The sequence below is a fragment of the Plectrocnemia conspersa genome, unplaced genomic scaffold (assembly GCF_051122295.1).
Source record: "Plectrocnemia conspersa isolate PC_06_02 unplaced genomic scaffold, ASM5112229v1 ptg000014l, whole genome shotgun sequence".
NCBI classification, from domain to species: Eukaryota; Metazoa; Arthropoda; class Insecta; order Trichoptera; family Polycentropodidae; genus Plectrocnemia; species Plectrocnemia conspersa.
The window spans coordinates 11,033,160-11,050,530 of NW_028277178.1; the positions used below are offsets into that span (position 1 = coordinate 11,033,160).

Below are 17,371 nucleotides of genomic sequence, written 5' to 3' on the forward strand. Positions count from 1 at the left end.
GTAACATCGTGTCGTCCATTTCGGTGTCTTGACCTCTGACCAGGTTTATAAAGTGGTGCATTCAGAATGCTAACTACATCAATAAACCAAAGAATAAAAACACAGCATGGTGTTCTTGCCGCCGTGAGTGACTCACCTTTGTTACTGTCAATGAATCTCTTATTCTTATTTTTTGCTTTGCAAATATCAGTTCTTTTTCTCAGTAACACTGTTATCTGTATTATTGTGCCACACATATAAAATAGCTTGATTTATATGTACATTAAGCTTTTTATACGGCAGAGAAAACCACCATTTTAAAAATTGAGTTCATATATGTACATATACATTGAAAATTGATACATTTCACTGTTACTTATATAGTGCGCCATTTACGCGATTTAATATTAACAATTAACTACTAAATAGCTTAATAATAAAATAATTGAAATCTTGGTAACAAAACACAAATTGTAGCATATTAACTCAATAAATTATAGAATATAAGTTTATTATTAATATAAGCTAATCTGTAATTTGCAAGCCTATCTTTTCTAAATGTGACATTCTTATGATGAGGATCTTAGTGCAATTCAATTCTAATTACTATTTTAACTATTAATTTAAAGTTATTATGCTCCTTAATATTGCTATATTTACACCTGTATTATACGTAATTGTTATATTGTATGAAATTTATTAATTAAAAGGCGATAATCCTAACAGTTTTTGAATAATTTTTTAGTAGATTATGTAATAAGCTCGGCGATGTTATATGATTTTTCTTGTGTTAGAAAGTCATTAAATCTATAATTTTTTAGTCAATACATATAGCAACAATACATGCAAAATCATCAACATCGATATTAAATTATTGTTAGAGTTGTATGTTTATATGTGAGTTATGGTGGTATACTGTATGTAAAGGAGTATTTCATCTCTCTGGAGTTACGCGAGTTACTTAGAACCACTACACACTTTAGTGTATAAAAACACGACCTTTAATATGGAACCCCTGCGAGAGAAATTATTTATTTTTAAAAAATATAGAATTAATTTATAAGGTAGTTTGATTAGTTCGATCTTTTTTTATCTTAGCCACAATACAGATCACAGCGCATTTTGTTAAGAGCTATAGGGTATGATTTGCTATATTAGCAATCAATTTTCTTAATTTTATTTTTAATATATTCTAACTTTGGGCTTAGGAAGTTTTAAGGTAACATTAATGTAATGTAAAATAATGTAATGTCAGCTATTTACTTAATATATTTAAGGATTTTATAGTTTTATATAAATCATAAGGACGCATTATAATGATCATATTAAAAAGAAATAATTACTAAATTAAAATATATTAATAAAATTAAAAAAATATAAATTTATATTTGAATAAAATATTATTTAAACCCCTAAAGCGATTTTTTCTATTAGGTTTTTCCAATACTATGAAATCTATTCCGTGATAACTCAGGAATTTATTTCCGAGAATTCTCGTCTTTTGTACCATCACGTGTTCCGGGAAATTAATCAGAGACTCGAGACTTTCTGATTTTAAACTAAAAAAAGTTGTCAGAAGTTAACACAAATTCATCACTAGAAATTGAAAACTTTAAGTAAGAGGAAATAAGCAGATAGGTTTTATTACATTTTTTACAAAAGCTCGACTATGTCAATGAAAACTTTTTTCGAAGTTGCTCTCACAAAATATATTTCAATAATAGGTTATATTTATTAGAACGAATTTTTTAATTAAGATAGTTCAGAATCGGATACGGAAATAGTTATTCAAGAAAATACTGTTTACTATTTGCTTAATATGACGGTAGTAATCGAAGAACATTTTATAAGCCACAAGGTTTCTCCCACAAGAAATAATAAATTCAGTCAAAGAAATGCATATAAAATTTTGCAATTAAACAGAAAACAATTTCATTTACATCTTAGCTTACAATTAACCCTTTGATTTTGTTTAAATTTATTATATCCATACGACGGTGCTAGATTATTTCTTATTTTATTATCCCTAAGAGGTATATCCTAAAACATATTTTCACTATTACTCTTAAAATAAAATAAAACGACACCTTGTTGGGTTCGCCGACTTTTTTCTGAATGCTTCATATCTAGATTATATAATAGTATTTGTTAATAATAATATTAAAACAATATTAAAATTAATATCCAAATAATGGTAAAATCGAATTATCGTTGTGGAAACATCTACTCGTACAATTTAATGAAGTCTTGTTCTTTTCAGCAGATTTATTATTCATTACCTATGCACATTATACGCACAAGATCAATCACGCATAATTATGCTACGATCGTAGCGAAAGGTCTTCGCAAGCGTAGCAGGAGAATAGATTCTGTGTTCAAAATGCAATTATGAGAAGATTACGTACGTGTTTTAATCCGGCCTCGAACAGCTAGCTGCGTGAGCTGAGCAGATAAGGGTGAACGTGGAAATGGAAAATTTCTCATTAATCGCCGACGCAATTTAGGGGTTAAAAATGTAAGAGCGGGAGACGTAGAGGGTCGGACAAGTGCCGTGGCCGATCGAACGAAACTCATAATTTTATATCGCTTTCAATGTTAGCTACGTGACAAATGTACTAATTGGAGTTCGGCTCAATAAAGGAGGATTTCAGGAGACAACGTCAGATAGCGCGAAAGTTATAATATAATAACTTAAAAGGGTTAAACGATTATTTATTTTATTTATTAATTACAAATCTCACTAATATGATCAAAGATCCTTAATTTTAACACACACTATTGTCACAAACGCAATTTTACATAAATGGTTTGGGTTCCTCGTAAACTTATTAAGAAGCTAAATGACTCGTGTAAGATAAAGGGAGTGTTCTTGAGCGTTGCGTCCTGGCCGCAACAGTTAGGGACACAACCGCTACTCTCTATTGCATTCTACAGTCCGACACCAACCTCGTCAACTTCATATCTTAGCAAAAATGTACATCCGTACTTCTTCTTGTAGAAATTTCTTAACTGAATCCCCTCTAACGACAAGAAATACGTCACTTTGTAAGGATTCCAAAAAAGGAGCCGTATTTGGGGTTGATATGCACTGATACATCGTACAAAATGAGAATGGTCAATAAATTATTAGTAACACGAAACGAAGCTGAACATTTTCAATGCCATATTGCAAACTTTGGCGATGTGCGTATCAAATCTTCACACCTGAACGTTGCGAATCGGAGGTCTCTCGAAGATCCGACGCCTTGAACTCAAAAGTAGATGTTTAAGTGTGGATTCCAAGTGTCTGAGAAAATCTTTGGGAAGAATTCTTCAGACGAGGTGATTCTTGGTTGTCCGCTTTCTCGTATTTATATACATGGCCTATCTATAGGATTTTAGTATCGACCCTTTTTTAATAGAATGATCAATTACAAAAGAGTGAATTTATTTTTTAAGTAAATTACCGCTGGTCTATAAATAAATTACGAACACCCGTTTTGAGGATAAACTCAAATGCACGGGCTATCTGCTCTCAATTGTGTTTTATATCGTTTACCTTGTTACTAAAGCTGTTCAAGCCTTTCCAAGACTTAACAGCATAATTTCATTCCTACAATTTTATTAGAAAAGTCATTTAATAAGCCCAGAACAATAAAGTAAATACCATTACCATTATAAAAAATATACCAAAAATATTTATTTATAAACTATCATTTTTTTGGCTGTCAATATAAATGTATTTTGACCAGATATTTTTATTTGCTCATAATGTGCAACAGATGGCTTATTCCTATCACTGCGAACTTGCCGCACTTTTGAAATACTCGTGTAGATTAACATTTTTTTAATCGTCTATAGGAGATTAATATTATTTATATTACAAGGTTAATGACGGAGCAGTTAAATTAACTCGCTATTGATTTAATAACTGTTATGTTTAAAGCTTATAACAAATCAATGATGAATTTTATTACTTTAATTTAAGAATTTTACTTATGTAATACAGCTTATTAAAAAGAGTAAATTTAACTTTTTTTATTCAGTTAATATTTACCATTAGCATATGTAATAGAGATTGGTATATTGTATTAATAAAATAAGTTATCATAACATTCTGTACATCATCAAAATTCAAATATAAATTAAATAATTATCCCTTACTAAGTATTATGTTATATTATATTAATTGTTTGTTTTATAATTATGTTAATCTGTGCTTGTCACAACATTTTTTGTGCGCTTTTGTGAAGCAGAAAATGCCAGTTATATGTAAATTTAACATTAAATATTCTCAACATTTTTCTAAAATTCAAGTGTAAAATAATGATTGAAATGGAAGTATAAATTGCTACCTGTCTGATACATATATATGTATCACGAAAAACTTGACAATAACAAATAATGAAAGATGCGCTTTAAATATATAAAAATAATCACTGATCAAATTTTGTATTTTAAAATAAAATAAGATCCAGGAAAGTTAAATACCTAAATTTAAGTGTATATACCAGTGGCGTACGGTGGGTGTTAATATTGGGTGTGCTATAAAAAATAAAAAAAAACGTACATTTTTTCATTTTTATTAGCCGAGGTTTTGGCATGCCTAAACTGCCTTACAGCTTTTTCCCATATATAAATAAATAAATAAACATCAAACCTAATCTAAAATATTATTATATAAAAATATCAAATTTCCAATAAACATAAACTTATAATTATTTATATATAAAATCTAATCTTCTATCTTTAATCATAAATTTTTCTATCACGCTGTCATAAAAAGTGCTCTTCTTTTTAATATCCATAAGGATCCCTTTTTCTATTGAAATCAAGCTAAAGCCACATAGCCTTTCTTGACCTTGGGTACTTCAATAACAATTATTAATTCGTTTCAGAGCAGAAAATGAACGTTCTGCTGAAGCAGTACTGCTTGGAAGAGTTAATATTAGTTTGCCTATTTTATCTATTTCCTGAAAACCTGACTCAAGATTATTTGTGTTCATAAATTGTACAAGCTCATAAACAGATTTCTCTGCAAATTTAGGTAAATGATAAAGAACAGCAAGCTCATTTTTTAAACTTATATAATCAAATAATGCTCCATAGAATTGTTGCAGTTTGGTAAGTAATTCATTTAGAAATTTTTCTTTATATTGCTCATATTTTTCTTTCTCCAGAAGGTGAAAATATTCCAATTTGGACATTGAAGAAAAACGGTTTTCAATTTGCTTACATATATTATCAACTATTGTATTAAATAGTTGGCTAAACGAGTGCTTTTCTTCAACAAGCAAATCATAACTCAGTCTTGGATAATTTTCTTCCGTTACATAAGAATTCCATAATGTTTCATAATTATTTTCCTGTTCATGTCTGAGTTGTTGCAAAATTTCGGTAACTTTCTTACAGCAATATAATATGTCAAAAGATTTGGATTGTAAAATGTTGTATAACACATCAGTTTTTACAAAAAGGTTTGAAAATATGTGGAGAAGTTTTCTTGTTTCAAAATCTTCCAAAAAGCTAAGAAAACTTCGTGCTTTTATTACAGTGTCGGGGTCCCATAGTTCATAACATTTCACGACGTCTCGAAAAAAGTCCGTAAATTCATTTCTGTATTTTTGCACTGTGTTACTTAACCGTGATGTATAATTCCATCTTGTAGGTGTAACAGAAGGAAGTCTTCTAGCTACAAACTCTTGTAAAGCATTTATTCGTTTGGAAGATTTCGAAAAGAATGCAGACAATCCATTTAAAGTTTGAAAGAATGATTTGCACACTTTTATATTGGAAAGACCTTGTTGTAATGTTAAATTCAACATATGAGCATAGCAGTGTGTAAAAATGGCCAATGAATAAACTTCGAGTACTTTGGCTTGCAAACCATTAATATGCCCACTCATTACACTCGCCCCATCATAAGTCTGTCCAACTAATTTTTCTTGAATTTGAAATTCTTCAATTATATTTACAACGTGGCAAAATAAGCCATCGGCTATTTTATTAGAGCTAACGTCTGTAAAGCCTATAAACCGCTCGTAAACTTTACCTTCATAAAAAAAACGCAAAACTGTTGAGAGCTGTGAGTTCGTCATTATATCTGAAGTTTCGTCAAGAATAATAGCGACAAAATTTGCTGAATTTACTTCTTCCTTAATATGATCTTTAATAACATCACCAATCGCTACAATTATGTCATTCTGTATGGATGGGGAAGTACCACGAAACACCGTTGCAGTATTTAAATGAGTATCCAAAACAGAAACGTATTCTCGAAGTGCATTTAAAAATTCAAGGTAATTTCCTTTGTTTAGTGAATTACAGGATTCATCGTGGCCTCGAAAAAGTTGTTCTTGTTTTCCTAGATATACTACTGCGTCAATCATTCCTTTTAATATTTCTCTATTTTTATGAACTTGTTCATTATGTTGACTTATATTAGCTTTACGTTGAGCGTCAATCATGACTTCAATTCGTTGTTTTCCAAACATTTTGAAAGAAAAAAATGATTGAACGTGTGACTGCGCTCTTTTGTATTTTTTCAGTGCCGTTATCAGATGACTAAGGTCAGCAAATCCACTTTTACTCCACACGCTTCTTTCTTTGGAAAACAATATACATGGCCAACAGAACAATCTAGATCGAAGTTCGCAGCCTGTTAACCACTCAGTTCGTTCATATGATGAAAATGAAAAATGTCTTGTATATTCACATTTATTGTCTTTATGCTTCATAAATAAATTAGGAAGAGGTGGACGTGGTTTGGCAATTTTGATTATCTTCAATTTAATTTCATAACTTCTTTTTGAAAATGGATTATTCAGAATATCTTCAACAGTATTCTTCATCATTATTGGGGTAAATAAAAGAATATAATCTAGAATAGAAAATTAAATATTGATCATATGTAAATAAGATAATAAACTATTTTACGCCAAAATATAAAAAATGAGTTACCTGTTATTGTGATATAATGTAATAAAAAAGCAGCGACGGACGCAAGAGTTTTTGAAGTTGGCGCACCAAATTCGAGACCAATTTTACTACTGAGCGCTGCCAGCCGACAGATCGACTTCAGCCGTTAAATCTCGGAACAATTTACTTTAGTCGGCGGCCGCGCGCAAGGTCGGCGCGTTATATGTGTTGTTCCAAAACGATCGCTCGCGCGAAAACGTTCAGAGCGAATGACAAATACCAATGCATACTATACACTGCATATTAAAATTTTATAATTTTGCATACTACTGTATGCAAAATGATGTCGCTTTACGCCCTAAATTTTCTAAATTTCTAAATTTATATTTTAGATGGTTTTGCGGGTGTGCGCCGCACACCTAGCACACCCTGAATATACGCCCCTGGTATATACCTCGTTTGTATAATTTGAAGAAAATCATGTAATTTTTAACTGAAAAACTATAGAGCACTAGTTAGCGTCCAGTTCTTGAAAAAAAAACATTTAAAGATGATTGAATCTAATTGGTTAATTAAGTAAAAGCATGTGATGTAAATGTAAATAGATAATTGATTATCTTTTTTTTATTTTATTTTTTGGTTAGCGTTTATTTATGCAATTGTAAATGCGAATCATATAAGCAAATCACATATTACTTATAGACAGATATTTTATGTATAATTTGTATATGTTTATTATAGATTCTTATATAAGATACGTATAAATTTACTTATAATATTAGAAGCCGGTACTACATATTTAATTGGAGAGAATCATTTTAAAGATATTTCCGAAGATTTACCATTCAATTAGACGTGATTGAACATAACACCGCATAATTGGTAATCCAATAATTTAACGGCAGAACACCCCCTTGCTTATCCTCGTTCATAATTAATTTTCATACACACACATACGTACATCTGTATAGATTTACAAATACAGTGGAACAATGAACGCGTTTATAGAGGCTTTGCCCTAACGAGGGCGTCGCCTCGCATTCGCCGCCTTCGGGGCTTATGGCATGCCCACTAATAGACGTGTAAAATATGTTTGTGTGTGTATGTGTAGTCGAATATGCTTTTAATGCAATGTTGAAAGTTAATGCATGTTTAATGAGAGAGACCAGCTGTAAAAATGACCGAGGGTGCTTTTGATAAATGGACATCGGACGACGTGTCAAAATATAACACATATCGATAATAAGTCCGCCCGCTTTTCACGACGGTGGCGAAAGAACCACCCCACCCACACGACGTAACACATTTTTTTACTACGATGACCTGTACAAAAGATGACTATCAAAATGTCGTTATGCTGAAAGACAACTTTTGTGGGCGAACGCCAGAGTTAGTTTTCAAAAAGAAAGGAAGCAATAAATCGGTCATACACTAAATCAGACATTAAATATATTTATTGAATATCGGCATTATACTAATACATAAATGCTATGTCATTCATATTAAAGGATAAGTACTATAATTAACAAAACTATTTTTTTTAAAGAATAAAATTATAGTAAAAATTGATAAAATTAAAAAAAACATATGTAATGGTAAATAAATATCATTATTATTAAACACATACACAGAACTCAATAACTTGTCCAATTCATAAGTTAAAATAATAATTAATCATATTGAGTTTTTAGCAAATCAACAATAATAAAATAAAAGTAATAGAGAAGTAAAGCAAAAGGCATCTAGATGTAAATAAAGACCTTAGAAATAATATATATTAAAGTATTTGTAAGAAGGCTTAGAACAATTACATTTAGGAGAGTATCTTATCTTAGTAAAAATGCGCATATATTTAATCGATTATTAATTAGCAATATATAAATCAGACTTAACATGTTTTTATATGTGCCCAATACTGCTGTTATTAGTTGTGTAAAATTTTATATATTAACTGATTTTATTTAAACCTTACTTTATCCAAATTTTAATACAAATCAATTTTGTTCTTTAAAAAAAGACGCTACTGTGAATCGCAGATTGTTTATTATATAAACGCAAAACCCTTTGAAAATTCGAATTATCGCGAAATGTTTCGGACATAAATTACGATCGCTCATTTACCATGCTCAGCCTTAAAGTCTTGTGTTTCTTGACGCCCTGGGGCCCGAGACCAAAGGTTTTTGAAGCTTAAACCTTAATTACCTCTCACACACACACAGCACTACACATTAATACACCTGTTATTAGCTTAATAAATTCACGTAAACTCAAATTTTATCCCGACGTCTCGTGTATATAAAATATTAAGTTATCACACCCAACGCCCATTATTAACATTTTTAACACGTATGATCACTAAATGACCAAGATAATGACTTCATCTCGTGTAAGCTTTTGAAGCATCTGTCTTATTAAGTAATAATATGAAAATCGCACCCTCTAATTATACCAAGCCTGGAAGCGTATACGTGTTTTCTGAAAGGTGTCCGCGGGTTTAATTGTATAAAATATAATGTAGAATATTAATTGTCGGCCATTTTTAATCCGGCTGATACGAGGGTCGTTGGCTAAATTGAGTTCTCCTGGCGCAATTTCATTACGCCACTATCAATCAAACGCGACCGGCGGTGACGTCAAAGCTACACCTGGCCATGTATTTTTAATCCACGAACGTCAATGAGCCGGTGGACGATCGAGGCTTTAGACGTGTTTTTGATGCAGAGTTCGAATATTTTGCACGATACGTGTCAATCGGTTTTGGGTTGGTTAAAAGGTTTTCTTTTGCTTTATCATGATTTGAAGGAATGCCTCATGTTTTAACGTGGGCAAAATATAAACTAAAGACAACTCTTAAAAGAGACTCTAGCCGACAAAATATTGTATATACAGTATCTAATATGTATTGAAGGAACTTCAAAACATATTAGATTAAAATTTTAAACTTAGTGTGTTAAAATTCAGAAAACGTCTAGCTTAATTCGAGTGCTATGTTACATTTAGAAATATCCCTAATATATTGATATCTACAAACGAAGTAAAAAAATGATATATTTTTGCTATATTTATTTATTAAAAAAGCATAAAAAAATTCTTTACATTAGTAGCTTTTTTGTTGCTGAATTGTATCTACTAAATATTTAATAGTAACCGCTACAAACTTAATCGATCAGTCGGTATTTTTTAATCGTTTTTTTATAATTTAACGCTGAGAATGGTCTCTCAAAAGTACGTAACGAGAGAAATTGCAGTAAAGCCATTGCCAAATTTTTTGCTTGTAATGACACTATTCTTTATTCTTCAAACGATTTCATTCTAGATTATTAAGTTTCGACTTCAAATCAACAAACTCTTGAGCCGAGATGCTGTCTTGAAATTCTGCAATTTGCGTCTCCAAATCATCAATTTGCATGCATTAGAAAACATTTAATTCCAAAGTACTACATCTAGATACTTAATTACAGTACCTGGCCATATTATTAGACCTAAGCAAAATTTTGGATTTTTTTACCTTATTCTTATAAGTTGTTTTTTGCTTATCTTCTTATTTTAAATAGCATAAGATATTGGAACAAAATAGTTTAGTGGTAAAAATTCATAAAATTTATTTTAAAATTAAAAAAAACGGTCCACATGGCAGTTCGGGGTTATATTTTTATTATTTGGTATGTCCTACTTTTGCTTTAATATGTGACTGAACTCACCTGTTCATGCTTTCTATATATTTTTAATTGTTTTTTGAGGGTTCCAATTATGATTCTATTCAATTAGCTCTATTTTTGTGGTTATTGCAATTTTAGTAATCTCCCTCTTTAAAAGCTTCCAAACATTCTCGAAGTGGTTCATATTAGGCGAGTTTTTTGGCTAACATTTATTTTTTTTATTTTGCAGAAAAACTGAAATGCTCTTAGCTTTATGAAAAGGAGCATGAACATCGGTTCCTCGCCCTCAGGAAACCATTCTTTGAGTTGTGGTATAAGGCGTGTCTCTAATACTTTTTTGTATATGTTTTGACGCATCGTTCTTTTGAATATGTAAAAACAGTCTCTTTCTTTTCCAGAAATTACTGACCAAATTATGATTAAAGATATGTGCTTAACAATAAACACAAAATATTCTGGAATGTGTTTTGCGCCTGGACTTCGTTGCGAGAATTTAGTTTTCTCCAGCAAAATTTGAAACACGGACTCATCTGAGAAGCACACCTTCAAATAAAAAAATACACTTTAAAGAGCTGTTATTTTATTCAAATCAAAATCAAAACAGTACTATTACCTTTTTTCAATCTTCAATAGTGAGATTTTTGTATTTATGTGCCCATACAAGATGCTTCTTAGGCGTAGTCAAAGTTTTGATTTTCGGGCCGCCTTACCCGCGACCAACCCCAATTCTATAGTCAGTCCTAGGGATTGTAGTGCGGCGCCTTCCACAAGAACCCTTTTTTTTATATTCTATACAGAACTTGTCGAGACGCCAACTACCTTAGCAATCTCATATTAAGATAAAAGAATAAATATCAGACGTCCTGATGTTTGTCGAACTTTCTTCAGCGACGGATTAGAGTGTTTCCCCATTTTAATTAAAAAAGAAATATAAAAATTAAGAAATAAATACATATACGTACATAATACAAAAACATACAAATTCACCGTTATGTTATAAGTTATTGATTTATTTCGAAAATCAACCACTAACTCGAGTTTTTGAGTTATATTTGAACGCAAACGCTTTCGTCAGAAAAACGACAACAAATGACATATATAGTGAGACTGCAAGTATGCAAATATCTTTCCAGTAATGCCAGTTAAAATAAACAGCAAAATCATAGATAAAAAAGATCGAGCTCAAACATAATTGAGCTGCCTTTATGTATTTCGCTTGGGTCTAATAATATGGCAAGTTACTATATTTTAATTGTCTGTTTCAGATATTGAAATTTTTGATGTACTGGTCAAATAACGAGTTTACAATACGCTGGTACTTTATTTATTTTATGTATTTTGTACAGTTGTGCTGGACTTCTCGAAATATATTATAATCGAAGAAGTTTTAATTTCTACATCACGCTTAAAAATTTAAAGATTTAAAAGGCTTTTATGCATGTATCTAAACATAACATCAATACTTTTACCAAGATTTTGCAGCTTAGTTCATTCATATGAACAGAGAAATCTGCAGTGTTGTCAACCTAATTTCGGAATAATTGGTTTTCGATATACGTATACACCCATACTTCGATTCACGCGGTTTCGCTTTAACGCGATTAAAAAAATGCTGTTAAATTTGAGTAAAATTAAAAAATAATTTGCGGACAGTATCAAAAAATTTACAAAGATTTATAAAAAAGTAAAACGCAAAAATTGGTAACTTTATTTCATATTGTTAAGTCCAGAAGAATCTACTGCTAGATATTACTCTGATAATATAGATTTATAACCAATTCACAAATCGCTTAACTACTTTTTCTCAGCTCAGCTACCTCACATTATTAAACATAAGCAGTCCACTGTAGGTTGAAATAACTTCCTGTAAAAGCGTGGAAAATTCTCGTTTGTTAAGGGGTCGGCAACTATTGAATTTACTATTTTTGCTTCAACTGGCATTTAATCATTCTGCTTTACCACACAACCCCTTTGGTTGGTAATGCAATCAATTCGATAAACTGCATGAATAATTTCGATAATTACCCAAAACTTTTTCTATGCGCGCTTTGAATGCCGAAAATAATGTTTAAATCAGGAAACAGTAAGCTCTCTGGCTTATCAAATACATAGTAATCAAGCTGAAATATAAATAGTAATATAGTATAAATATAAGATAATCCTTAAATAAATGCTTTCTGTACCTTTTATCTTCACTTTCCGAATATCCTTCGTGCATACTACATATTTGCATAAATCCAGCTCTTTATTAAAATTCTAATTGAAGGATCACGATCTCTATCTTTCCAATTCAGAGTTCAAAATTCGGAGCGTTCTCATTTTATCGCTTTATTTTCCACCCGGACCCTGATCGCTATCGGGAACTTAAACAATATTGCGCCGCTTAACGAGACACGGGTCCGTCATAACGAAAGCGTTTCGCTAACGCGCTCATTTAACATACTGTCACTCAGAGTTCACTTACGCAGATACCATCAGCAATTATCCCTACACATGTTTTCGGCCCTGCTTTATCCGAATCCTTCTCTGATGATGGCCTTATCTTGTCCATAACATCAATCGCCCCGCAGCCAACAACTAAATTGCCAACAAACAAATTCACTTTTTTGTCACGAGCCATTAACCGCCAGCGATTAATGTGTGTATGTATTCAAAATATAATAAATACACAGTAGCAAAAAACAAAAAGGATTTACGTATTATGTATGTAACATTATTATGAGTTGTCTACTTGAACGAATGACTTTTCTACATGAGGCGACGAGACTATTGAGGGCAAACTCAACAAGCACATACTTCATGATAATCGACTATAAAGTAATTCAAGTTTTTTAGAATAAAAAAAGACCAACTCAAATCATAGGTTAAAACGATTTTAGTAAGGGTCTAGTTGTTTAAAATATTTTATTTTTGTTAATATAATATATAATAGATTCATTGTAAAAATGTACATACAATATATTTCATTCCAACTAGATTTGTATTTTTATTTGGATATAGTATTTTTTGTCAAAACATGTTTAATTTATAATAACAAAAAAATTAAAATAAAATTAACCATATTTAAAAAACGAACATAAAATCTTTTATTTCAATTTTTTTATTAATATATCACGAGAACTGGGATCTGGAATGATCCAGAGTTACGAATCAAGTCTCGGGAATAAAAAAGTTCAGGAATAGAGAAACCCTACTAGTAACCAACATCAACCACGTTACCCCTCTAGACACTAATCATCGGGAATCACTCGACGATCACACAACAAACTCTTTGAAACAAATCATACATCACCAATATTATCATTGACGACCACTACGACGACTCTTAAGCCAGCTACCACTTAACAGACTCACCAATACTTACTACATATTTTTGTGAACATTTTCGTTTTGTGCAATAAACTGTTATTAGTTTATCGGCGTCAAATTGGCTTATCCCGCCAATTTATAATTGGGTATAAAATAAAGTGTTAAATTTGAAGATTCGTTGTTATTTTTTTAATCAGTATAAAGCTGGTTTATGTAAAAAAGAAATACAAATTTTAATCAACGTGAAATATGAAAATTCACAACCATTAACCTGGTTGAATTTTCGCGCTTTATAATTTGTGCCGATATAAACCTTGTTATCGGTCCCGTTAGGCTAAATAATAAAATATACTGAAAAAAGCGCTATTGATAAAATATGGGCATCTGGGTATAAACGAACACCGATTAATAAGACCAATAAGACTTGTTGCGTGACACGAGCCATTTGGTCGAGGTAAATGGAATTAGTCCGAAGTTGTAAAAAAGTTTACCATATATATACTTTTTTTACCCCACACTTAAACTATATGCGGCGATTATCTCCCAGGGTTATCACTAAATTAATGCTAATTTCTAGCAACGCTATTATGTGTGCGTATCATTGCATAGATTTTTTGTATTTCGTTTTAATAGCAATGTTCAGAACTCGAGGAACGCCACTGGCGATGTTTCATTTGACGATGAAGTTTCCGTCTACACAGTTCACGTGTGAGGCATGTCGAATATTTAATAGATAACCATGAGACTTGGCGTGTTATTCTTGTCATAATGTAACATGCTGGTGTGTTATCATAAGGCATAAATATTGTTTGAAATGTATTCAATATATAACATTACGTATGGTTAAATTGTTTTAAATAATGGTGATATTAGATGTAATCTGTACTACCATAATATAAAACAGATTTTGATCTCACGCCTAAAAGAATATTTTTATTTTGATCCAAATGTTTATAATCGTTTTCAATAAAGGATTTTATTATTGAAAAATTGTGTATGATTTCTTTTAATCATTTCATTTCAAGAATAAAATGAACGAATAAAAACGTCGGTTATTCAACTCAGTGAAATAATATATAATATGTGCTGTTGGTCAAATGATATTAATATACGTCGAATCATCGTCTGCCTGTCAATTAGCCTGTAATAAAATGTTTTTACATTGATACGTACACATATACATAATGGTATAATGCAATATATACACGAGTGTATTTTTGCGATATTAGCCAATTAGCAAGATGACGTGCCATCAATCAACACGTCAAAAAAACGACCAATTTCTAATTGATTTTAAAGGCTCCATCCAGTAGCTACGACCTCTAAAGTTCAACGGCATCGATTGCCTTTTATGTGTCTTACAAATATGTTTTCAGTTTAGAGTTCAAGGTAAACTCTTTTTTTTTGCAAAGTATATATTAATTCTATATAAACTACGTATTGAAATCGACTATCAAAATATCGGCGATTGAATTAAAGCGTAGAGATTCTATAGTGTCTAAGTGTTATGGAATTGAAATACTTTAAGTTAAATAGTCTATTTTAAATATGAATTCAAGTAAATATTATATTATCTTTAATATTTTTTTATACTCTTAACAAGCACTTTGTTACACTAGCTTATTTTTTCCACATCGTGAAATCTTATTTTAAAAGTTAGGAGCTTTTACTATTTATAAATTTTAAATAAAATAAAACAACATTATTTCTGAGACCTAATTAATAGCATTAAACATAAATTTTAGATGCTTATTATAAAGTATATACTAATATCTTAAAAAAAATATCGGAAGGTAAATGTCGATATTATAAATTGTCAATATTATTTTCTAGTTTTATTTTTTATTACAAATCTGAGCATCATTATTTGCCATTATACAATTAGGTTCTATTTAATATTTTTTATATAAATACATATACAATAAATCAACTCAAACATAAGCTCATATACTACATACATATACATGCACATACTCTATAACAGGTATATTATTATAAATTCATAATAATATTAAATTATGGTTCACATCTAAAATATATTTGCATCATCCTTCATTTTTTTAAACTCTTCAAAGCTATCACCAAAAAGATCTTGTGTTTGACAAGCTTTTTGAGAAGCTGAATGGTCTTGCAAAAAGAGCGTTCTCGAGCGTTGACGTTCTGGTCGCAACGAATAAGAACAAGAGTCGCAATCGCAACTCTATGACACTCTAAGGCAAGCAACTGAAAGTAATTTATACAGTAGTTTTTTTTACTAATGTTATAGTGGTTATTATCCAGCAAATTATATAAATTACGTTCATACATACTGCTTTAAAATTTTCCGAAAGATATTAAAATTACGTTTTGTACTTAAGAGACAAAACTGATACATAAAATTAACGTAAGAATATGCGCGCTTTTAAAATAAACAGAAAAAAATATAAGATAGCAGATATCGATTATATTTATCTGTTAAAACACATCTGATAACTGTATATGCTAAAACCAAGCATCCAGATTGGTCAAGAGGTGAAAAAAGATAAGGTTTTTTCTTGATCTTTATAAAATCAAATCGCTGTTTTGAAAAATGCATTCTTATTCGTACTTCTAAAACATAGCTTATACTATCACTTCATTACGACTTAAAATAATGATAGTTTGATGCTTTACTCATATACAGCGAAGCTTACGCTAATTCGACACAGACGAAAAATGCGATTCGCCACTTTAATAGTCTAAACTGGTCCAGCCAAGCAATCCCTAGAAGCGTAAATAGATAAGCTCGATTTTTGAGACCACTTCAAAGCAGTGTCACATTTGATTTATATCTATATTTATTGCATAAAATATACGTCTATTTTACAATATAAAAATATTTAATAAATCATTATTAATAAAACTAAAAATATACTAGAATGCCCAACACCAGTACATAAATAAAAACAGTTTATTCTGTCCAAAATTTAAAAAAAAAATTATAAAATATTTTTAAATAATAAAATTTTAGTGATTTAGAATGATAAAAGCATTTTTATATGCCTTTTTTTATTATTATTATATTTAACCGATATAATTAATTATTATTTCACTAGAGATATGTTCTAGAATTAAATATTCATAATGTTGCTCTTCGTGTTGTGTTACTGCTCCTATCAAAAAAGTAAAATTTAACAGCAAACAATGAAACGCATCGGTTTGTTTTACATGTTAATTTTAATTGCTTTAATTATACTAATGTGCCACTAATATTTAATAGTATATGCGTTTAAGTACGTATAATTATATGTTTTAACCAATGTGATATGATAAGTTTTTACAAATGATTTTTTTTATAACAAAAAATAGAACGCCACTGATTGGTGAATTTTACTTTTACAGGATGCATACCATTACTAATTATTTTGAAGTATATAATAACAATCTCCCTAATTGCTATTATACGATGTTCCATTAGTAACCACAGTACTTGCAGATTATTTCGAGATTTATCAGGGTATTCAAAGTTGTCAAAGTTCTAATATTTGTAATATAAAATAGTTTACTTA

At 30.3% G+C, this 17,371-nt stretch overlaps 1 long non-coding RNA gene across 1 annotated transcript; it reads right to left on the reverse strand.

Moving 5' to 3' along the window:
* Positions 1-10,525: 10,525 nt before the first annotated feature.
* Positions 10,526-12,092, reverse strand: LOC148226201 (uncharacterized). The gene is made up of 2 exons (XR_015812328.1): positions 11,149-12,092; positions 10,526-11,078 (listed from the first exon to the last, which is right to left on the reverse strand). It is a non-coding gene; the product is annotated as an uncharacterized LOC148226201 (long non-coding RNA).
* Between the last annotated feature and the right edge of the window lie 5,279 nt (positions 12,093-17,371).